The 24,219-nt window shown below is 52.2% G+C and overlaps 1 long non-coding RNA gene across 1 annotated transcript; it reads left to right on the plus strand.

The window, feature by feature from the left end:
* The first annotated feature begins 6,049 nt into the window (after nt 1-6,049).
* On the plus strand, nt 6,050-22,460 carry LOC128854268 (uncharacterized). Its single transcript, XR_008453264.1, has 3 exons — nt 6,050-6,188; nt 21,664-21,775; nt 22,326-22,460. It is a non-coding gene; the product is annotated as an uncharacterized LOC128854268 (long non-coding RNA).
* Nucleotides 22,461-24,219: the final 1,759 nt, after the last annotated feature.

Below are 24,219 nucleotides of genomic sequence, written 5' to 3' on the forward strand. Positions count from 1 at the left end.
CAACCAGCACCCCCAGGTCCAAGAAGACTTGTCCCATGTGAACCAGGAGTGCGCACCGAGCCCCTTGCTGCTAGTGGTGCCCTGGGGTCAAAAGCACCCATGGAACAGGATGGCAAAAGCAAAGCAGTTACCAGAATCTACCGGGATAGGAAAAGTGCCTTTCTGTTCCTATACTGCATGAGGCTCCAATTTCTCACGTGGGAAGCAGGTGTAGAGCTCAAACAGAGACCAAATGGCAATGGAACAGAAAAATGTTAACAAGACAAAACTCAGCAAGTGCTGCACTGAGCTCTATAGTGTGATTAATAAAACAAACACGTGAAAAAAATCCCTCAGTTTCAACACATGGCCTGAACTGCCGAGTGCCACGCTATCGAGGCTGCTCTGCCCTCTGAGCACCCGTCTCTCTGTTTGGGTTCGCGCTGACACACTTCAACTTGCTTTCCATTTTTTTTTTCTTTTAATTTTTATTTTATTTTTACAAATGCTCAAACTTTCCTGCCACGAATTATTCTTGGCTGGGTTACAGGTAGCACAGCCATGCATGGCCATTTCTTCACTAAAAAAAATAAAAAAAAATAAAAAAAAGAATAGAAAGAAAAACAGTTTATGAGCTATTTTGCCTGCATGGTTTTTTTCGACCCTAACATGCGGTGAAAGTTCAGGAGTTCGCACCTTTTTCCACCCTAAAGCCCCTCCTGAGCTGAAGCTCAACCTCCAGCAGCTTGGACATGATCTCACCTTTACAGACCATGCACTTGGAGAGCACGTTGCTACAAACAAACCTGGGTCCATCGTGTTCTGTGGTTCTTCTTTCACCTCCCCAAAAAGGTGACTTGGGTTATTGTAAGGTCAGAATGGCATCGACATTCCCAGCCATGAAAAATCAGAACTCCAAGTTCTGGAAAATTATTACTTTGGCATAAAAATCAAGATTGAACAAGTAATAAAGAAGTAAATCAAGGAGTTCAACAAGGTTAAGGGCAAGGTCCTGCACCTGGGTTGGGGCAATCCCAAGCACAAACCCAGGCTGGGTGGAGAAAGTATTGGGAGCAGCCCTGAGGAGAATGACTTGAGGTACTGGAGGATGAAAAACTCAATGTGAGCCACCAATATGTGCTTATGGTCCAGAAACCAACAGTGTCCAGGACTGCATCCAAAGCAGTGGGACCAGCAGGGCCAGGGAGGGGATTCTGTCCCTCTGCTCAAGTCTGGTGAGACCCCACCTGGAGCCCTGTGTCCAGTTCTGGAGTCCTCAGAACAGGAAGGACATGGCTCTGTTAGTGTGAGTCCAGAGGAGGCCACGGAGTTGATGCGAGGGCTGGAGGACCTCCTGTATGAGAACAGGCTGAGAGAGTTGGGGTTGCTCAGCCTGGAGAAGAGAAGGCCGTGGGGAGACTTTAGAGCAGCTTCCAGTACAGAAAGGTGCTGCAGGAAAGCTGGAGAGGGGGGTCTTGATCAGGGAGTACAGGGAGAGGATGAGGGGGAATGGTTTTCAGCTGAAAGAGGGGAGATGAGATCTTAGTTAAAAATGTTTTGCTGTTCAGGTGGGGAGGCCCTGGCCCAGGTTGCCCAGAGCAGTGGTGGCTGCCCCATCCCTGGAGGGGTTCAAGGCCAGGTTGGATGGGGCTTGGAGCCCCTGATCTATTGAGAGATGTCTCTGCCCATGGCAGGGAGTGGCATTGGATGGGTTTTAATGTCTCTTGCAATCCAAACTGTTCTAAGATTCTAAATCATATTTGCTTTTTGCTCCCAGGTGGTGACATTGTGGGTTTTGACCATGAAGGCTGGAAACTTCTTGGGCCAGAGGCTGTGGAAACAAATTTTCATGCAAGCTGACAATGCCACAAAGCTGAGAATTGTAAGAGAACAAAGAGCATCATCAAACAAAGAGCAGTCCCGTGGGAAACAGTCCTTCAGGGCAAGGGAGCCCACGAGGGTTGGGCGCTCTTGAAAAATGAAATCCTATCAGCTCAAGAGCAGGCCATCCCTGTGTTCCGGAAAAGGAGCCGGCGGGGGGGAAAGCCAGCTTGGTGGAGCAGGGTGATCTCAAGATGCGTCAATAAGAAAAAGAAGCTCTATGTGCTCTGGAGGAAAGGACAGGCATCTTGGGTGGACTACAGGGACGAAGTGAGATCGTGCAGGGAAGAAATCAGGAGGGCCAAGGCCCAACTAGAATTAAAACTCGCTAAGTCTGTAAAAGACAACAAAAAGTCTTTCTACAAGTACATTAACAGGAAAAGGAGGACGAGGGAGAATATCCAGTCTCTAGTGAATGCAGAAGGAATAACAGTGACAGGGGATAAGGACAAGGCTGAGGTACTTAATGCCTTCTTCGCCTCAGTCTTTAATAGCAAAGAAAGTTGTTCCTTCTGTTTACAAATCCAAGAGTTAGAGGGGCAGATTGAGGCTCCCGTGATCCAAGAGGAGGCGGTTAGAGACTTGCTTGCCCAGCTAGACGTCCACAAGTCTATGGGGCCGGATGGGATCCACCCAAGAGTATTGAAGGAACTGGCGGATGTCCTTTCCAAACCCCTATCCATCATCTTCCAGAGGTCCTGGCTGACTGGGGAAGTTCCACTAGACTGGAGGCTGGCTGATGTAGTGCCCATATACAAGAAGGGTTGCAGAGAGGATCCGGGGAACTACAGGCCTGTCAGTCTCACCTCAGTGCCAGGGAAAGTCATGGAACAGGTAATCTTGAGTGCTATCATGAAGCACACGCAAGAGAACCGGGTGATCAGGCCCAGTCAACATGGGTTTACAAAAGGCAGATCTTGCCAAACTAACCTGATCACCTTCTATGACAAAATCACTCAACTACTGGATGGGGGAAAGGCTGTGGATGTAGTCTTCTTGGACTTCAGTAAAGCCTTTGACACAGTTTCTCACAGCATTCTGCTGCAGAAACTGTCAGCCTCTGGCCTGGACAGGCGCACACTCTCCTGGGTTGAAAACTGGTTGGATGGCCGGGCCCAGAGAGTGGTGGTCAATGGAGTTAACTCCAGCTGGAGGCCAGTCACAAGTGGAGTTCCTCAGGGCTCAGTACTGGGTCCAGCTCTGTTCAATATCTTTATCAATGACCTGGATGAAGGCATTGAGTGCACCCTCAGCAAGTTTGCAGATGACACTAAGCTGGGAGGAAGTGTCGACCTGCTGGAGGGTAGGGAGGCTCTGCAAAGGGATCTGAACAGGCTGGACTGCTGGGCCGAGACCAATGGGATGAGGTTTAACAAGACCAAATGCAGGGTCCTGCACTTGGGGCACAACAACCCTATGCAGCGCTACAGACTGGGGGAAGAATGGCTGGAGAGCTGCACAGAAGAGAAGGACCTGGGGGTGCTGGTTGACAGCCGACTGAACATGAGCCAGCAGTGTGCCCAGGTGGCCAAGAAGGCCAATGGCATCTTGGCTTGTATCAGAAATGGGGTCACCAGCAGGTCCAGGGAGGTTATTCTCCCTCTGTACTCGGCACTGGTGAGACCGCACCTCGAATACTGTGTTCAGTTCTGGGCCCCTCACCACAAGAAGGATGTTGAGGCTCTGGAGCGTGTCCAGAGAAGAGCAACAAAGCTGGTGAGGGGCTGGAGAACAAGTCTTATGAGGAGCGGCTGAGAGAGCTGGGGTTGTTTAGCCTTGAGAAGAGGAGGCTGAGGGGAGACCTTATTACTCTCTACAACTACCTGAAAGGAGGTTGTGGAGAGGAGGGAGCTGGCCTCTTCTCCCAAGTGACAGGGGACAGGACAAGAGGGAATGGCCTGAAGCTCCGTCAGGGGAGGTTCAGGTTGGATATCAGAAAAAAATTCTTCACAGTAAGAGTCATTGGGTACTGGAACAGGCTGCCCAGGGAGGTGGTCGAGTCGCCTTCCCTAGAGGTGTTTAAGGAACGGGTGGATGAAGTACTTAGGGACATGGTTTAGGGAGTGTTGGGAGCGGTTGGACTCGATGATCCAATGGGTCCTTTCCAACCTTGTGATTCTGTGATTCTGTGATCAAGATTCATATAGAGCCTTGCTGCAAGTAATGGCACCCCCAGCAGCCCAGCCTAAATATCCCCACATCATGGGAGTTCATGGGCAGTTTTAGGATAATTAACCCCTGAGCACCGTAAGTCCAAGCAAAACTAATTACTTTCAGGGAACTAAGAGGATTGTTTTACAGGCAATGTTGTTCTTTGGGCTGTCTCTTCTGGAAAATGGCACCAGTTAAATGAAATCAATTTTATTAACTGGGAGTGCGGTGATTTATGGAAAAGGACTGTTTGATGATCTTTTAATTATGGACCTGATGTCCGTTACTGCAGCTGACAAATTGCACATGCTGGACAAGAGAGAATGTCTCTGAGTTGGAGGTCTTTCCCAATCTTGTAGACATTCAGGTCAGGAAGGGGTTTTTCTGCACTTCTTCCTCTAGGGAGTCCTAAACTAAGCTTTTAGCAGTATCTGTAGGACTCAAGAGAACAACCCTAGTGATATCTCACCCAGAGAGGTGGGTTTCATAGACTAATAGAGTTGTTTGGTTGGAAAAGACCTTTGAGACCACCGACTCCAACCATTTCAACCTATTAAAAGTCATTGTGTTGGGCTGCTTTGGAGAAAAGCAAGAGGCAGACCCCAGTCCACACTGCTTGTCTACAGTCCAGCCTTCCTAACACCTCTAAGCACTGTGCTGGCACCCATCATTCCCCACCAGACTGAAAGGGAAAGAGCAATGCATAACCCATAGCAGGATGTGGTCTTGGGATGAGGTGTCCCAGAAGCCTTGCTGCCAGGTCCTGCAGGGAGAAGTTGACTCACCAGCCCCTGAGATGGGGAGGTCTCACCTTGCTGGAGATTGTTTGTGTAAGTTGTGATGGATCGTGCTCCAATGTCGAGAGTCGAGGTGCAACAGGAGACTGAGAAACTTAACACTGAAAATGTTTTAAAGCAAAGGGAACATCAAAAGATCTCCAGGAAACAGCAAACACCCAGAGTTCAGCAATCTCTGAAACAGATCCCCTCCTCCCATCTCCATGTCTGGATAAGAGAGACTCCCAAGACAAAGGGCGATCAAGATCAGAGAAGATGGTAAGCCATAAATCAGCCACCTCTCTCTTTTCACCTCCCTCCCTCTGCCCTCCAGGCTCAGGAAACCCCTGGATCCGCAAGACACAAATGCAGTCAGGTGACTCCTCCCGTATCCTCCTTGAGGGCCAGTGCAGCCCCCAAGCCTTCCTCCGAGTGGAGGTGCTGGGTGGGGAGCATGAGCTGTTCTCTCCAGGGCCGAGATTTTATCTGATGTGCCTAATTTAGTCTCTTCCGGAAAAGTCAAATCAACCTTAAAATCCTCAGACTCATTGTCTACCACTGGAACAACATTTTCCTATAAATCCGAGAGGTTGAACACAGGGCTGGGAGGCTTCGATCTTGGTGAATCTCAGCCCTGCACACCTACTGAGTGGGAGTCAGATCTGGCACGTGTCTTGCCAGGGCATTTACCCCGCGGTACATCAGGAACTGCTCTCTGGTGTGGGGCAGCCACCTCTCCTCCTGATGGCCAAGCAGGCAGGGGGGAGCCAGCCCTGGATTTTAACGCTGAGCTGCTTTTCTCAGGTGGGTGGGTTTGGAGTAGGCATTCCTGCTGGTGGATGTACCTCTCAGTGGTTTCTATATCAAGCTGAGCTCTTTCCCCTCCATACCCAGGGCTTCCTCCACCTCCAAGCATCCCTCTGCAACTGGGAGTGTATTTTAGAGATGAGGGAATAGAAGACATGTCAGGAATAAGACAGAAGCGTGGGGCAGGATTTGCCCTTCAGAGGCACCCACGGTGAAGCAGCGAGGCACGGAGCACCGCGTGTCTCCGGTGTAAGGGGATATGGTCCTCGGTGGGTGCTGGCTCCAGTTCAGGGGGATGGTTTATGAGCTTGCATGCATTAGTGCAGTTGCCAGGTTACTGGGCAGACAAACTCTGTTCAGCCTTTCTGAGCAAGATCTCATGCCCATGGGGCTGTGGGTCAGGAGGGGAGGTGCCCGTAGCTCCAGTCTGTGCGTCAACATTCGAAGGGGTTTAGCATGGCCTTGAGACAGGAGCAGGAACCCAAAGGCAAAAAGAGAAAGGAAAGGAGGGATTCACAGAGCATCCCGGCTTGTATCACCTATGGCATGACCAGCAGGAGCAGGGAAGGGATTGTGCCCCTGTATTTGGTGCTGGTGAGTCCACATCTTGAATCCTGTGTTCAGTTTTGGGCTCCTCACTGCAAGAAAGACATTGGGTGCATCTGGAGGAGGGGGAAAAGGCTTATGAAGTGTCTGGAGAACAAGTCTTATGAGGAGTGGCTGAGGGCCCTGGAGCTGTTTAGCCTGGAGAAGAAGAGGCTGAGGGGAGACCTCATGGTTCTCTGCAGCTCCTGTAAAGGAGGTTGTAGTGAGGTGGGTCCTGGGCTCTCCTCCCAACTAACAAGCGATGGGACAAGAGGAAATGACCTCAAGTTGCACCAGGGGAGGTTTAGATTGGATATTGGGAAAAATGTCTTTACTGACAGAGTGGTAAAACCTTGGCAGAGGTTGACCAGGGCAGTGGTGGAGTCTCCATGCCTGGAGGGGTTCAAAAAGTGTGTGGCCATGACACTTTAGGATGTGGTTTGGCAGGCACAGTGGGATTGGGTTAATGGTTGGACTGGATGAGCATAGAGGGCTTTTCTAACCTTAACAATTCTATGATTCTACGATACCTGGGGGAACACTAAGTGGTGCCCTCTGTTAGTACCCCATCCGAGACACTGCTGACCCGTGCAGGCTGACCCTCCCCACCTTCATCATCTATCCAGCAAAGACAAGCTACCATGAGGAACGGACACATCTCATTTTTGGCATTTGCATCAGCTCACACACCTGCCAGCCTTTTCTCCTTCTTTGTCTTCATCTGCAGGAAAGCAGAAGGTTTGCCATGCTCCATCTCACCACTTCCAGGCAGTACAGGCGGCTCTTGACTTACAGCCTCTTGGCTTTCTGACTCAGAGAGGCTCATGTCACCTGCTTGGGTAGGATCTGGACTTTGTGACCATACTTACCTAACTAGGCTGGACCAGGCTGCCAGGTCCTACCAGGGAGATCTATCTCCTAAGTCCCACTAACTCCCTGCTTCTTTCATCACCTGCAGTTCATTGCAGGAGAAGCAGTAGACAGACGGTTGAGGTATCCAAGTGGAAACCTTGTTAAGGGAAAGCTGCAGATGGTACCTAACAGTCCCTGGAGCTTTCCTGGAGCACACTCTCAAGATCCTAAGAACCTGCACCCTCCCAGCAGACCACATGGTGTGTTTGGACGTTCTTCTTCTGGTGCTGGGGTCTGCACTAATAAAGTAGGTTACTCCCAAGATGGGCTTAGAGGGATTTGGAGGAGAGCCAGCTCGAGGCTAAAGACACCACCAAAGGGTCTGCATGATCCCCTTTGCTTGAGAGAGTCCAGGGACTTCCCCTGGTGTTGGGAAGCTTTGGGATGGTGTGCATCCTCTCCAATCTTTGGGGAAGGCCCAGCAGTAGGAGACAAATGCAGGAGAGGGAGCCCTTGACTGCAGGATGGGGGTGACTGCTGTACTCCCATAGTGAGGACTCTGCATCCTGCTGGGAACAGGCCCAAGGCAAGAAGAACAAGTGCATGCGGTGGGATTTTGTCAACATCCTCCATGGTGCGAGCATGAGAATGGGAAAGGGGCAAAGGCTATGGCTGCGACTCTTCCCCGGCCACTCTGGCAGTGCCGGCTCCGGGAGCAGATCAACCAGGGCACATGGAGGAGAGGGAGGTGTTGGGAGAAAGGCAGGAGATGAGGTGGTTTTAAAGGGCCACAGTGGGAGCCATGGTTTGCTGGGCTGGTGTAGGAGCAAGGAGCGTTAGGATTTGGGGTGGGGAGAGCAGCAGTGGGGCTTAAGCCCTCCTTGGAGGCTGAAGGGGGGAAACTCACACTGGGGAAGGCTACGGGGCAAGGTTTGGGGTAGGCATGGAAAAAGTGTGGGCAGAGGACATGATGTGGTAGAGCGATTGGTGAGGGAATACATGGGGCACAAGGGTTTCCCGGGCAAGGGACAGCTGTGGGGTACCTCAAGAGCAGAGAGGAGCAAAGGGGATGGGGAAAAGGTGTCTCCCACAGGGAGGGCAGGAGGGGGAGTCCTGGGGCTGTGGGTGTTTGGGGGCAGATGGAGCAGGAGGGTGATGCTCCCAGTTGGACATGTGTGGGGCTGGTGGAGCCCTCGCCTGCCCGGCTCCTTGGTGCAGGGGGGGCTGGCTCGGAGGTGTTTCCCGGGCACCAAGCCACCAGGCTCTCCCCCGGGGGCTGTAACTCCAGCTCAGCCCCGTCCTGCTGTCAGGCCTTGCGCCCGGAGGTTGTTATTGCAGGTGCAGCGTGGCCCCCCCCACCGCCGGCGTGTCCCTGTCCCCTCCAGTGTGCCCTCTCCTCGCCCTACGCCAGCCACTCCTGCAAGAAGCAGGCTAGGGTTCCTCAGAAGTGCCTTCATCCCATTCTGCTGGGTCCCTGGGTCCTGCCCTCTGCAAGCCCTCTCCCCATCCAAGGCTGTTCCCATCTCCTCATCAAGGGCTTGTGCCCACCAGTCCAAGTCCTCCATGCGAAGCCACCAGTGTGGGCAGGTCCCCACCACAAAGGGCCACCAGCAAAATCTTTGGTGGTTTTGGTCACCAGGGATCACTGCCAGCACCTTATGCCTTCCCACGGTGATCCATAGGGAGGGAATTACCCTTCCCTTTCCCATGCTGTCTGCTCCCACCTGCCCTCCCCTCTGCTTCGCACCATCTCCCCAGGCTCTGTGACTCTGCCTTCTCCAGCAGCCACCCGGCACCCACTCCATCTCTCCCAGCCTCCCAGGGTCCCTGCACTGCCCTTAGGTGCTGCCTGGAGCACCCCTTCTGTGTCCCACACCTTCTGAGGTACAGCCAAAGCATCTCCAAACCTAGCCACCTTCCGGCCGCCTTCCACCTCGCAGCATCACACCGGGTCCATGGGGATCCTGGGTAGCTGCTGAAATTCAGAGGATGCCCTGAGCCTCTGAAACACCTCCACCAGCGATGTTGGACCCTCAGCCCTGGCGCTGGGCACTGCAGCTGCATGCAGCGCAGACAGGGAGCTTGTGATTTTATTCCCTTTGGAGCAGAGCCAGGAGTTAAGCCAAACACCCCCTCCTGTTAAAAACAGCTCTTTGACATCTTTAATGACCTCAGCTTGGGGAGGCAGCAGCTCCGGAGATTAGAACGCCACCGGCTGGCCCTCAACATCTCAGCTGAGCAGTGCTTGGTCCTCCCAGTCCCTCTCTCAGCTCTTCTTTGCTGGGTTTTGCTTGTGAGGATAACCAGGGACCGCTTTCGTGCACCAGTGCCACATCTTATCACAGTCCAAGTGTTTGCAAAAGCCCTCTCCCCTGTGTCCCGCTTTTCCCAGGGCTGGAACTCAGTTCCTCCCCTTCACCTTTCTCCTTGGCCATCTGCACAGCTCCCTCCTCCCTGCTTTGCGGGAGACAGGGGAGTGCAAGCACGGAGACAATTACGGGCAAAGCCTGGTAAAGACCTGCGTTCCCATGCCCTGGCCTTGGCCTTGCCTAAACACCTTGAAGCATTCCAGCGCTGAGCTCGAAAGGACAAACAGTTCCATACTGAGTTAAAGGCTCGTGAGCCTGAGTCTCCTCTGCACCGCGCTGGCAGCTCCTGAGAGTCCCTGCAGGTATTTTAACTGCAGGACTACGAATGTTTTAAACATGGGAAGAGCCGTGAATGGTTTCAAAATAAATACTGAAAATTAGAAAAAGCAGCCCCCCCCCATCTCCCTAGAAAAAACAAGAGCAGCGGTGGTCTGTGCCTGCTGGTGAGGAGCAGGACTCCTGCCCATGCAGCAGGGCTCCCACCACGGCTTCGAAATAAGGCAATGCTGTGCGCGTGTTGGGCAGAGGCAGAATGACTACAGGAAAGCTGGGGAGGGGCTGGAGATGATCCGAGGGCTCGATATGAGGACAAGCTGAGAGTGTTGGGGTTGTTCAGCCTGGAGAAGAGAAGGCTGCGGGGAGAACTTAAAGCAGCTTCCAGTCCTGAAAGGGCCTCCAGGAAAGCTGCAGAGGGGTTCTTGATCAGGGAGTATATGGATAGGATGAGGGGAACACTTTACATCTGTAAGAGAGGAGATTGAGAAGAGAACTTAGGGAGAAATATTTTCCTGTGAGGGTGAGGAGGCCCTGGCCCAGGCTGCCCAGAGCAGTAGTGGCTGCCCCATCCCTGGAGGTGTTCAAGGCCAGGTTGGATGGGGCTCTGAGCACCCTGATCCAGTAGGAGGTGTCCCTGCCCATGGCAGGGGGTGGAAGTGAACGGGCTTTGAGGTCCCTTCCAACACAAACCATCCCGTGATTCTATGACTCTGAGATGTTTATGAAGTACGAAGGTCAGAAAGGCCCTAGCAGGGCTCGGTGTCCAGATCCCCATCAGCTTGGCGGTGAGGAGTGTGATGACAGTTGAGGAAAGAACACCTGGGGCAGGACCAGTGGAAGGTGCGGAACGGGCTGCAAAAACTTGGGGAAGATAGAAATGGTTGTGTTTGAACTACTGCCCTGCTGCACAAATGCTGGAGGCTGGGGATGCAGAAAGGCAAGAAAGAGAGACATAGAGATTCAGGCCACCTTCTCCAGCCAGACCTCCTGGATGATGCACTCCATGCTAGGGGTACTCGTGCTCGTACTGTGCCTCATGCCAGGGATGTCAGTTCATGGGCAGAGCTCCCCTCCGTTGCCCTCCAGCACCCCTACAAGCTCACAGAGACACTGGGGTGAAGTTGGCTGCTAGTGGAACCTTCCTGTTCCTTTAAGGCTCCTGTACCAGCTCTGAGGTATCTTCAAGCTGCCTATCACCAGTCAGGAGATGCCTTTCCATACTCAAGAGAAGTCCACCTCCTCTCAGTCTGCTAGGTCCTCTGGGAGTGATAGCTCCAGCTTGTGACACTCACTCCAGCTTGTGGTGGCATCTTAGATCTCTTTGGATCACTGTGCCCATCCCAAAGGCAATGGGTGTGAAGGTTCCCTTCTCCAGTCCCAGTCTCCATCATCTCCAGAGCACATGGAGCTTACTTGTAGGTGTCCATCTGTGATGGAAGTGATCTGTTGTACTTCTTTACCCTCATGTTCCTCAAAAAACAGAAAGACAAGAACGAACAAGCCCCTCTATAGGAGGAGAGATTGGTCCCCCCATGGGAGGACATGGGACACCGAGTTTAGGGGAATGAGACTGATTGGGACCCTAATATCTCCCTATCTTCAGGGAAGGAGACTGTGGCTGGCAAAGGCTGTAACTAACTATGCTGAGAAAAGCAAGGAACAGACTGACAGGCTGACCTCAGAGGTGGAAACAGAGCAAGGCTTCTTAGGGACACAGAGAGGGATTGCCTCAAAGTCACCGAGTACTAAAGGAAGGACAGCGAGATCAAGGAGAGCCACATTTACAGACCTTTTTTATTGGTTCTTATCTTTCTTAAAGTTAATGTTCTGCATTTTCTTGCTTTACCTCATCCAATTTTGGTCCTAAAAATACTTTATGCTGGAGTTGGAAGACCTGGAGAAGGCCTGACTTGATAGGAGAGGTTTGGTCAGCATATGGTCACATCTCTGCAAAGTACTGCTGGCCTCGTGCTTTCTGGAGCTGTTGAAAGAACACTCCTGGAGTCCCATCAAGGTTTTTTTTCTCCAAACTCTCTTTCACCTTTTACCACTTGATTCGTGTCAGAGCAGAGACACAGTAGAAAGAGCATCTGAGTGTCATCTGAACCTCTTGGTCAAGGCCCAAAATGGAGCACTGACCTTTCATATGTGAGCTCTGCAAAAAAAACCCTCTTGAGCACTTCACAGTCCTCCTGAGGTGCTTCCCACACCCTGCTCCAGCAGAACTACTGCACAGGACAGCCCACCATTAACCAGTTCGTGGCCAGATGTTGAAGGTGCCTCAACAAGTTGGCCAGAAGCAGCTGCTTGGTATCACCACAGTACAACGTCCCAGCACCCATGCTCGGTGAACCTGGTACCTGCATTCAGCTGAGAGTCTCAGGATGGAGCCATTCACCTTCACATCTGGGTTTTCACCTTCAATCCCTCCTGTCTTCTGGCCAGAGCAGCAGATGTCTCAGGACATGGCTTCATTTACTCATGATGATGTGGGAGTTTCTCTCTTCTTCTCTACACCAACAGGTTGCCCTGAGCTCCTTAGAGCCTTCCTGCAATTTTGCAGTCCCATCTTCTTCCCAGGTCTCCCATATGAACTCAGACACCCTTCGTGAGGTGTTAGCCTCTTTTGCCTCCTCCAAAGATGGTTCACCTGCTTGCTGGCCCTACAGGGTCTTGCTCCCATCCTGCTTGTCATGACCTGCTTGACACAACTGGAGACCTTACCATATGTCTGAGGCCCTGATCCATTTTCCCACCACTTAGGCTGTTTGGAGATGGTGGGCTGATGCTGGTGCTGCCAGCAGAGATCCTGGATTTTGGTGTAGGTCGTCACGGCATGTAAATGTCATCCCTTTTTCAGCCATGTGCAGCTTCATTCACACCTGAGCAGTGTCGTTGGAGGATCAGGAATTTTTTGCATCTCAACTTTTTCTGCCCATGCCACTCAAAGTCCTGAACTTGAGTTTCTCACTCAGACCAAACTGGACTTTTCCTACCAGTCTCCCACTAATCTGTGATTTGGGAGAGGCTTGGCAGAAGAAAGAAGGAGTTATCCTTCAGAAATACCAGGTGCCCCATTCAGGCCTCTCCCAACATCATGTCAGCTCCTATGCCAGACACCTCCATGTGCCTGTCTGGCTGCAGTCTTTTATAGAATCATAGAATGATTTCAGTTGGAAGGGACCTGTAGTACCGGAAGGCTCATCTAAGATCTCCCTGGACCCTTCTCTTCTCCAGGCTGGACAACCCCAACTCTCTCAGCCTGTCCTCGTATAGGAGGTGCTCCAGCCCTCAGATCATCTCCGTGGTCTCCTCTGGACTCACTCCAACAGCTTCATGTCCTTCCTGTTCTGAGGACTCCAGAACTGGACACAGGACTCCAGGTGAGGTCTCACCAGAGTGGAGCAGAGGGGCAGAATCCCCTCCCTCCCTGCTGGTCCGACTGCTTTGGATGCAGCCCAGGACACTGGTTTTGGAGCTGTGAGCACACTTTGGTGGCTCCTGTTGGCTCATGTCACTTTCTGCTGTGACCTTTTTACTCCAGCTTGGCACAACCAGACAGCTTCATGCTTAGCCATCAACACAGACCATGGTATCATGGCCTTCACTTGCAGGTCAGCAGCAACCTTCCTCTGGGATTGTGGTGGAGTTTATTCAGCAGCAGGACTGGTTTTGGACACGTAAAGGATGGCTTCGTCTGGAAGCCATCCAGACCAACACTTTGTTGCACAAGGAGCTGTATGAATACGAACACCTCCACGGGACAGATCAAAATTTGGGCAGATGACTATGGATAGAGGCAGTGGACTGTGGACACCAAACAGCTGGAGAGGGTCTCTACAGCAGTGGTGCTTCTTCTGCACAGGCCCTCAAGAGACTGGCTGATTTAAAAACACTGTTGTGTGGAAATGGAACGGGGATTTGCTCTATGGCTTTTTGCTTCTTTCCTTCCTTCCTGGTTTCCCAGTCATCATGTTTTTTCCAGTCCCCTGTCGGTATGACCTGTTCCATAACAAGCTCCGATCTTGCACCAATAAAATTCAGCCCAAGGTTTTTGGAGCCACAGAGACTGGTCCCAGCAAACCTGCCCTTCACCTTCCCTGCCTCAGTCTTCTCTCCAAATCTTGGCTGTCCAAGCATCCCTTGCCGGAGTTTGCATTGGGATTTATTTACAGCCCAACTGCTCTCTCCCGCTGTGCAGTGAGAGGGGACAGGTCATCAGTCTCTCACGTGCACGGACTGAAAAGGTTTGCCCTCAAACATGGTGTCTACAAGCACAGTGAAAAAATTGCACGAGAGGTCTAAGCAACTCGGCTGGAGGGAACAGTATATTTGCAGATGGTGACAGATTTTGAAAGACAAACATGTCCTAGTTGCTCCCAAAAGGATGTCTTCAGCCAAGTCTTGCAGGAACCTCAGTATCCAATGAGCAGAGCCCCCAGCCTCTGCGTGTCTTGGCAAATTCAGATCCTGGGTTTGCAAAACGAGCCCAGTGACTCATCTCCAGAGCTCGCAGAGGGCTCAGCCCTGTGCTCTATGTGCAAGAAGTCTCAGAGGTTTGTAAAGAAACATTATCCAAGGAACAGTGCTTACCTAGAGTGCTTGCAACCTGAAGTGGACTCCACCAGGGTGTAATCTGGGGTGGGGTTGTGGGACAACAGACTCTTGCACATCAAGTAAGACAGTGACAAGCTGAGACATTTGGGGTTGTTCAGCCTGGAGAAGAGAAGGCTTCAGGGAGACCTTAGAGCAGCTTCCAGTGCTGAAAGGGGCTCCAGGAATGCTGGAGAGGGGCTCTGGATCAGGGAGTGCAGGGAGAGCATGAGGGGTACAGTTTTCAGCTGCAAGAGGGGAGATTGAAATGAGATCTTGGGGAGAAATATTTTCCCGTGAGGGTGGGGAGGCCCTGGCCGGGTCTGCTTAGAGAAACCACAGCTCTTCCATCGCTGGAGATGTTAAAGACCAGGTTGGATGGGGCTTGGAGCACTTAACCTTCGACTCCATGGGAGCCATCGCAACGGCCTGCCAGCAGCTGTGAGAGACGGGGGAGAGCTGTGCTTAGGCAGCTGACCCCCTCCCCAGGGCACCAGGACATGCCAGTATTGGATTCGTCAAGATTTGGACTCACAAGTCTCTGAGTTCCCCATGATGGAGCCAGGCAGAGGTCCTGGCAAGCAGCCCTCAGCAAGGTGGGCGGCTGGAAGGGTTCAGGCACGTCTCCTTTGGCTCTCTGCCTGCTTACCATCAGAAACACAGAAAACCAAACCCTCTCCTTAAAAACTTTTCACCTTTAATGAGTCAGCGAAGGTGTTGGCAGGTTTTGTGACTTGCCTGCAAGTGAACGCTGGTTGATTCTCGCCCTCCTCCAGGAGATCCAGGCTGACCTCGGGCGCTGCTTTCCGCATAAGCCATCAATATCACACAGGTACTGGGCTGGTGCCTTTGGCCCAGATGTGGACCAAAGCACTGCAGCAGAAAGTCAAGGGTTAAAAGCTCTTTCAAGCTAATATTGTCCATAAACTCATGTGAGAGATGAAAGCAAGTGCCTCCAGCGACAGGAAGCTGCCTTTATCACCCTGTGCTGATAGCATGGCAGGAGGCAGCCACTGCCCTTTGCCAGCCTGGGAAAAGTGGGAATTGCAGAGCTCGTGGCCTGAGGGAGGATGCTCAGGGACTGCACCCTGTGCTGCAGGTCTGAGGAGACCCAGTGTACAGAGGGTGGAAGAGGTTGTCTGGAGCCACCAGCTCATGGGAACACAGCTTTGACAGCATCTTCCACAGGGCTCCACAGATTTGATAGCATCCTCTGTGCAGGCAGTAAGGCCACCACTCTCTTGCTATGGTCACGTTTGGGGAGCAGAGGACAGTATTTGTGTCAGTGATAGCAGTGGGCAATGCTGTGCCCACAAGCTCTCCTCAATTTGTCCCTTGTCCTGTCTCACCTCCACAACAAAGAACAGATGCTTTATTGGGGAAGGAGACGAGCTCCAGTCTCGTGCAAAGGGCGCTGCTGGGCAACTGTGCGGAACAGGGGTTGGGCATGAAGTTCAAACCCCTCATGTCCTTGTTGGTCCTCTGGACCTCAGCTTTTCCTGAATCACAGAATCACAGAATCTCCAGGTTGGAAAGGACCCATTGGATCATCGAGTCCAACCATTCCTAACACTCCCTTAAACCATGTCCCTCAGCACTTCATCCACCCGTTCCTTGAACACCTCCAGGGAAGGCGACTCGACCACCTCCCTGGGCAGCTGTTCCAGTGCCCGATGACTCCTTCCGTGAAGAATTTTTTTCTGATATCCAACCTGAACCTCCCCTGGTGGAGCTTCAGGCCATTCCCCCTTGTCCTGTCCCCTGTCACCTGGGAGAAGAGGCCAGCTCCCTCCTCTCCACAACCTCCTTTCAGGTAGTTGTAGAGAGCAATAAGGTCTCCCCTCAGCCTCCTCTTCTCCAGGCTAAACACACCCTGAGAGTTCCTGGGCTGTTGTGGTGGAGGGACACTCCTGATGTCGCTGCTTTCACGCAGGGAAGAAGCCTTTCATGCTCTCCGTGGGGCAGAAAAAGGGAAGGCGCAGAGCACCCCATATCCCCATATGCGTATCCTCCCAGCATCCCAGCACAAGGTCCTCATGCCAGTGAGGGGCCAGGCCAGCGCCTTGCTTAGCCAGTCACTATCAAAATGTTTGGAAGCCTCCAAGGACATCTTAGAGTGCTCGGGTGCAGCCTTGGTGCCTCTCCCAAAACTCAGAGGTTTGCAGAGGAACTTTGTTCTGCTTGGGAATTGAAAATCAGAGTTCCCTGTGGCCACTGTGCCCAGAAAGCCCAGCATCTGCTCTCCTCCCCAGCTTTCCCCACACGTGTTCCCACGGCCCATCCTGCCCCGGGCTATCTCCCTACTTTGAGCACCATCACCTGCCACCACAACCCATCCCGCCCAGCTCCTTGGCACATCCTGATTAAAACCAGTTTGTGTTGCCGTCTTCCTCCCACACCCATCTCTGGGCATACGCCTTCTGGGGCCAGTGAGGGCAGCCCAGCTCCCAGGGCTCTTGGGAAGGGTCTGTCACAGGAGATAAGGCAGGCGCGTGCCACTGCGGTGGCAGGGAGGAGCCCTGCCAGACTCAGCTTTATCCCAAACCAAACAGCCTGGCCAGCCCCAGGAGTTATAAACAGATGCTGAGGCAAGGCTCTGGCTCTGGGAGGGTCTGGGAAGGGGAGAGAAGTTGGTATCTGGCTTCCTGGAGAGCCACAGCCCCAGGGAATCCGCTGAGCCTCCCACGGTAACACCACAAATAGCACCAGGAGGAAGCAGCTGCCCCGGGGCAGCTGCAGAGATGGGCACAGGGAGGACAAAGCTGTCAGCTGGATGGTGGGCTTGATGCCCAAGGTGACACTGGGCTCACTTAGACAGGGTGGACATCACGCTGGAGCTGCCCAGGGTGGCAGAGATCCCCCTCCTCCCCAGGGACAAGGGCAAGAAGTGAGACCCCAGCCACCCATCTGCCTCTGCCTTTGAGGTACCGGTGCAACTCATTTTCCAGCCTTTTCCAATGGGTCTGCAAAGCTGGGGTGCATCAGCAGAGCAAGCAGCATCTCAGATGCTACGAGAAGCAGCTGAGGGCCCTGGGGCAGTTTAGCTGGAGAAGAAGAGGCTGAGAGGAGACCTCATCACTCTCTGCAGCTCCTGGAAAGGAGGTTGTAGTAAGGTGTGTGCTGGGCTCTTCTCCCAAGTGACAAGTGATGGGATGGGAGGAAATGGCCTCAAGCTATGCCAGGGGAGGTTTAGATTGGATATTATGAAAATGTCCTTTGCTGACAGAGTGGTGAAGCCCTGGCAGAGGCTGCCCAGGGCAGTGGTGGAATCTCCATCCCTGGAGTGCTTCAAAACATGTGTGACCATGGCACCTGGGGACATGGTTTGGCAGCCACGGTGGGGTTGGGCTGACAGTTGGACTGGACAGGTTTAGAAGGCTTTTCCTTCTAAAAAGGAAAGCAGCTCCACTCTGCTGCTCCAGGCACCAGCCTCTGCCACCACGTTGCTGATGCAGAAGATAATTTAGCAGCATTTAATTTAAAATTGACCAGGTACGGGGCTAGCAAGGGATTTGTGCTGTAGGCTCTTGCCTCCCCCCTCCTTCTTTCTGATAACGGGAAAAGGGGTGGCAGGAATTTGCATTTCATGAACAGAATGCTTTGCTCAGTTTTTCCCCTGGAAGAACGTTGGGAAGATGGAAATGGGGCTACCAGGATGAGCCAAGATGACTCAAGGACTTAAGGAGGAATAAGGGGGTGCTGCACGTTGTGTCTTCCCAGCTCCGTGATGAGGGAGAATCTGCCCTTCAAGGCACCCTTTAGTCACAATATTAATTAGGCCACTGTGGTTCTCAGAAGCCTCAGATAAAGCAGTCTGGAAAAGTCCGGTTCCTTACCAGGACCTTAGATTTCCTCCCCGACGCTCAACAGGGTCAGTATTTTACTTCCCTTGTCATCAACCAGCCTCCCAGTCTAAACAAGGACTGAAATGTGAATGCAAACAACACGTGTAGGGGGGAAACAGAAAAAGAGAGTGGAGCACAACAGCAGCACTCAGACCATCTGGCTGGATGGCAGCCAAGGCTGTTTTGTTCCCTTCACAGGTTGTCTCTAGCTTCCCCTTCACCCAGTTCTACAGGCTGGGCTCTCCCTTGGTCCTTCCCTTCCAGTCTTGCCCAGGCAATGTGGTACCCAGAAGCCACCAGGCTGGTCCCTCCTGGTGATTTTCAGGGTGGGGGACTGTGAGTTTTCCATCTGCAGCTGTGAGTTTTCCATCTGCATCCATGCCCACGCCGGTGTCTTTTATCCTACTGCCAGATCAGATCTATTCTCTCTCTTCACTTTGCCACATTACAGCTCCTTCCGCATCCTAGGTTCCTTCCTCCACATCACTGGGTCCATGCCATCCTACCAGTACTCAGCTGTGTTACCAGTCTGTTCCTCACTCCTAAAATATGAATTTACATGCATTATGTAGAGGGGGAAAACATTCATTGGAGAGCAGGTGCTGAACAGGCAAACGTGGCCAGGAAATACATGATAAAGGCACAGAACCTTGAGGGCAGCCACAAACCACCATGGGCTTGACTGATCACGAAAGCAGTTCAGCTGAGACCCCACCTGGAGCCCTGTGTCCCATTCTGGAATCCTCAGCATGGGAAAGACATGGAGCTGTTGGAGCAAGTCCAGAGGAGGTCATGGAGATGACCTGAGGGCTGGAGCACCTCCCGTACAAGGACAGGCTGAAAGAGTTGGGATTGTTCATCCTGGAGAAGAGAAGGCTCCAGGAAGACCTTAGAGCAGCTTCCAGTACTGAAGGGGGGTTCAGGAAAGCTGGGGAGGGGCTCTTGATCAGGGATTGCAGGGATACAATGAGGGGGAATGGTTTACAGCTGAAAAAGGGAAGATTGAGATGAGATCTTAGGGAGAAATGTGAGGGTGGGGAGGCCTTGGCCCGGGTTGCCCAAAGCAGTGGTGGCTGTCCTGTCCCTGGAGGTGTTTCAGGCCAGGTTGGATGGGGCTTTGAGCCCCCAGGGATACATGGAAGGTATCCCTGCCACGGCAGGGTTGTTGGAAGTGGATGGTCTTTGAGGTCCCTTTGAACCCTAACCATTCCATGACTCTATGATTCACAATGGTACAGAGGGAAACTCACCTCAGAGAGAGCTTCTACCACCACTGAAAAAGATGCTGCGCATGCCTGAAGGGTGGCTTTGCCACAGGCCTGGGACTATGGCCTGTGTGATTGGGGGGGCTGAGGTCTCTGGAGGAGGTTTGCATGCCTTAGCTCATCATCCGTTACATTCACACTGGATTTGAAGTACGTGTGCAGCATCTTCAGTGCTTTGTCCCTGAGCACTGGGCACCTTTCTCATCAAGTAGCCCTACTAAAGCTTCGACATCTTCCCATCTGCAGAAGATGCCTGATTTGGAGAAGCTGCACTATAATAAAGCCCTGTTTCTTTGTGCTCAGTGATTCCCAGTGCTCAGACATGCCCTTCCCAGCATCTTCCTGAGCACAGGATTGGCAGGGATGTGTTAACAACCAGTATCTACTAGCTGTGACTCTGACCACCTGCATCCTGCTGCATCATCTTCCTGAGCGACCTGCTCGCTGGCAAAATGCTCGGTTGCAAGCACACAGGACTCAGAAGGTCCTTGCTGAAGCAACTTGTGTCACCTTACACAATCATTTCAGGCATCCTATGGGTTCACTGTCCATTTCCCACATTCATCTGGACCACAGTCAGCATTGGGGTCCTGGTTCAGTAGCCTTGCAGGATGCACATACCCCTTTATGTCACCCTCTGCCAAGTTGTGCCAGGAGAGGCTCAGACACCAGGGCTGGCACCATCCCAGGTGCTCTGTGATGGGATGTAGCTGCTGAGCCGTTCCTCCACAGCTCTCCTGTGAGCAGGCTGCACACTCGGCTGCAGCGGCCGACGAGAAGTCAAGCCCTAAAGTTTTAACGAGAGCGCTGGGCTCCATAAGGGGAGCTTTACACCCAGCGCCGGTCAGCCAGCTCTCGCAGCTTTCCACTGCCTTCACACGCTCGCTCTGTAATCGTGCCCTGCTCTCCACAGTTCACAAAAGCCATAAATTATCAGCCAGCTCGCACGCACCCGCCCAGCCACAGCCCCGAGCTACAACCTTCCAGCATTAACCCTGATTAATTTCCCCCACATACGGACCACCCCATGGACATGCCTCGAGCGTTCCCAGAGGTAATGGGGTTATATTTGCCAGCCCCCCACAAACAAGCATTTTTATTTTCACGTGCAAGTGAGGACTGAGGGGGCTTTCCAGCTGCAAGGCACTGAGCACCACAGCACAAGCACCACAAACCTCTTCTGGGCAAAGAGAGTTAAAAGAGACTCCCCAGGACCCCCAGTCCCAGCCCAGCCTGTCCCAGCTTCAGAGACAGCTTTTCTCCCCACTGCAGTTGGTTAATTCAGAGAGACTCAGAGAGGCTGGAGAATTGGGTCCACATCAACCTCATGAGGTTCTAACAAGGCCAAATGCAAGGTCTTGCAGCTGGGTCCGGGCAATCCTCAGTTTCAACACAGGCTGGAGGACGACACAATTAAGCACAGCCCTGAGGAGAAGGACTTGGGGTGGTGGTGAGTGAAAAGCTCAGCATCAGGCAACAATGCATAGTCACAGCCCAGGAAGCCAAAAATATCCTGAGCTGCATCCAAAGCAGTAGCACCAGCAGGGCCAGGGAGGAGATTCTGCCCCTCTGCTCTGTTGTGGTGATGCCACATCTGGAGCTCTGCATCCAGTCCTGGAATCCTCAGCACAGGAAGGATATGGATCTGTTGGAGTGAGTCCAGAGGAGGCCACAGAGATGATCTGAGGGCTGGAGCACCTCCTGTATGAGGACAGGCTGAGAGTTGGGGTCGTTCAGTCTGGGGAAGAGAAGGCTCTGAAGAGACCTCAAAGCACCTTTGCTTACTGAAAGTGGCTCCAGGAAAGATGAGGACAGATTTTTTAGCAAGGCCTGTTTTGACCGGACAAGGAGTAATGGTTTTAAACTAAGGGAGGGCAGATTTAGACTGTATCTTAAGAAGAAATTGTTTACAGTAAGGGTGGGGAGGCCCTGGTCCAGGTTGCCCAGAGAAGTCGTGGCTGCCCCATCCCTGGAAACACTCAAGGCCAGGTTGAATGGGGCTTTGAGCACCCTGATCTGGTTAAAGATGTCCCTGCTTCTGCAGAGGGGTTGGACTGGATGACCTGCTAAAACGTCTTCCGACCTGAAGCATTCTAGGATTTTTGCATGTGCCAGCGAGTTTCCTGCATAATCCAGCATCCCCAAGCTCCCCCAACACCCTCTGTCCTCTTGCAGAAGCATCTACTTTGGAGGAACCCCGGGGACCCTAAGGTCATGGTAAGGAGCTGCGAGGCAGCCCATGCCATGGATTGGAGCACTGGTGGAGGTCCCTTTTCTCCCACAGGGCCCTGAGGATCCGGAGGAGCCCAAGCCTGAGCAGTGGGTGTCAGTTTGTGTCCTTGGGGCTCTGGCAGGGAAAGGGATCAGCTGCAGTAATTGAGGAGGAGGAATGAGAGGTATGCTCCGAAACGGCAGGCGGGGGGTGCCGGGGGCCAAGCTGGGATCAGCCCACGGTGATTTCCCAAACTCACCCTCCTTCTGAGCCCACCTTGAGCCTCACGGACCCCGGGAAGAGCCTCCCAAGAACAAGCAGCCCTTTGAGAAACCTAACCCACTTTCCCCAACACCTCTGAACTCTGTCAGGAACATCCTTCGTCAGAAAGCTGCGAGTGCCAAGCAGTTTCCCCTTGAGGGCAAATCTCCCTTATGCTGTCAGGAGCAAAGCCACCCAAGTTCACTTTGCTGCTAGAAGTGAATGCATGTTGTGTTTTACCAACTCATTGTGAAATTGCAGGCTGCTCCAGAGGCAAAGGAGAAGCATTTTATTGTGAGCAGAAGAATTAATCATACCTGGGGCAGTACAGATGTCAGCAAAAAACAATGCAGCAAGGATTTCTCAGGAAGATTGCTTGACATGAATGGGAAGGGGGTTTTCAGGTCCTTTTAGATATGAATGAAAGATTCTCGATGGCTGCTGTGATCTCTGGTTTTACCCTTGCTTTCTAGATCGAAGAGAGAGATGTGCGTGCCCAAACTGCAAAAGGGGAAGCAATGTTTTATTCAAGAAAAGGAAACTCCCCAAGCTGAGGCATATGCTGGAGCTCTAATTCATGATGTGTCTTGTATGGTGTACGGCAGAGATTAAACAACACAAAGGATAAAACATTTGAAAAATGGCATTTATCTAGGAAAACAAGAACGGGCTCAACTCCAACCCTTCACTTGTGCAATGCTTAGCTGTTCAGCTCTCAGCCTCAGCATTCAGGTCCTGCTCAAGAAAATACCTCTGGCTGCTGTTTGCTTATGTGCAACACGGTGTTTCGTCACACCTTTTTGTTTGTTGCAGAGCAAATCCCCTAGGTAACACAGCCACCCCCTTTTCCTCCCTTGCTTTGTGCTTTTTTCTCTGCCTGGGACTCTTTATCCTGGTCCCAAGGCTTTCCCATGAGTGTTTGGAGGCTATGTATGTGTGCAGCAAGGAGTGGAAGAGCAGAGGAGCTCAGGCTCCTGGTTCAGTGCAACCATTCCTGGTGTTTTAAAAGATATTGGTTATGGTCAGCCAAGCTCTGCTGAGGATGGGTTTATATCCTGACTCTCTGAGGATGCCTCCATCCTCCAGGTGCGCTCTGGAAGGGAGAGGAGGCAGTGGCAGGGTTGGATTGTAGCACTGGGGATGGAGCATCTTCATGGCAGCTCTGGGACCATTGCTCCAGTCAGAGAGGGAAAGAAGATATGGGGATAAGAGCAAGAATTGAGGTTCAAAAAAAAACAAAGAGGAAAGTCTGAAATGTCTTGTGTGAAACCAAGCCGGGATGGTGCCAGCCTTAGTGTCTGAGCCTCCCATGGCACAACTTGGCAGAAAGTGACATAAATGGGTACCCCTATCCTGCATGGCATGAACCGGGCCCCCAAGGCTACCTTTGGTCCAGATGAACTTGGGAAAGAACAGTGAACCATGTGTGGAAGGAGAAGAGAAAAAGGAAGAAGATGCAGACCACAGAGTGAGGCTGTATGAAGAACCAGGAAAAGGGGGGTTCCTTTTGTGGGGGTTATTTGGAGATAGATTCTCAAAATTTGTTATCAAAACTCTCCTCACAGCTCAATTGAGGCTCAGATGTCCTCCAAACAGGAGACCCCTGTCTTCCTCATGCTTTCCTCATCCCAGTCCCCACGTGCACCCAGTGTCAAGGCCTGCCCATGGTCTTAACACAACGTTATTCTGCACGTAGACTTGACTCCCATCAGGGGATGGACTGTTTACAAAGGCTTGTAGTGACAGGACTAGGGGCAACGGGTATAAACTGGAGAGGGGCAGATTTAGGCTATTATTTAGACATAAGAAGGAATTTCTTCACCATGAGAGTGGGGAGGCACTGCAACAAGTTGTCAAAGGGAAGTTGTGGATGCCCCATCCCTGGAGGTGTTCAAGGCCAGGTTAGATGGGGCCTTGGGCAGCCTGAGCCAGTGGGAGGTGTCTCTGCCCATGGCAGTAGATGGGCTTTGGGGTCCCTCACAACCCAAATCATTTTGTGATTCTGTGACTCTATGGCATGATGAGTACACTACGCTCCTCTAGAGAGGTGTCCTGACAAGCAGGTGAAGAGAGGGAACATTGCTTTGGGATGATGTAGAATTTCCTCCTCCAAGTATTCTTACCAAACATCACTTCTGCTTTTTTGGAGGTTCTGCCCATGCTTTCCAGCGTTGAGATAGGGGCACCCAAATCAGTCCAAACTACTGAGGAAACACGAATGTGCAATATCTGCTCTTTGCCCTTTTTCTTTAAACTTATTATCTTTATTATCCAGATGATGTGGGATGTGATATAAGTTCACGGTGATGTTACTTACCTGCACGTGCTCCCATATCCACACCGATGACATCAGTCTTGGGGTTTGCA

Source organism: Cuculus canorus, chromosome 21, assembly GCF_017976375.1.
Source record: "Cuculus canorus isolate bCucCan1 chromosome 21, bCucCan1.pri, whole genome shotgun sequence".
Lineage (NCBI taxonomy): Eukaryota > Metazoa > Chordata > Aves > Cuculiformes > Cuculidae > Cuculus > Cuculus canorus.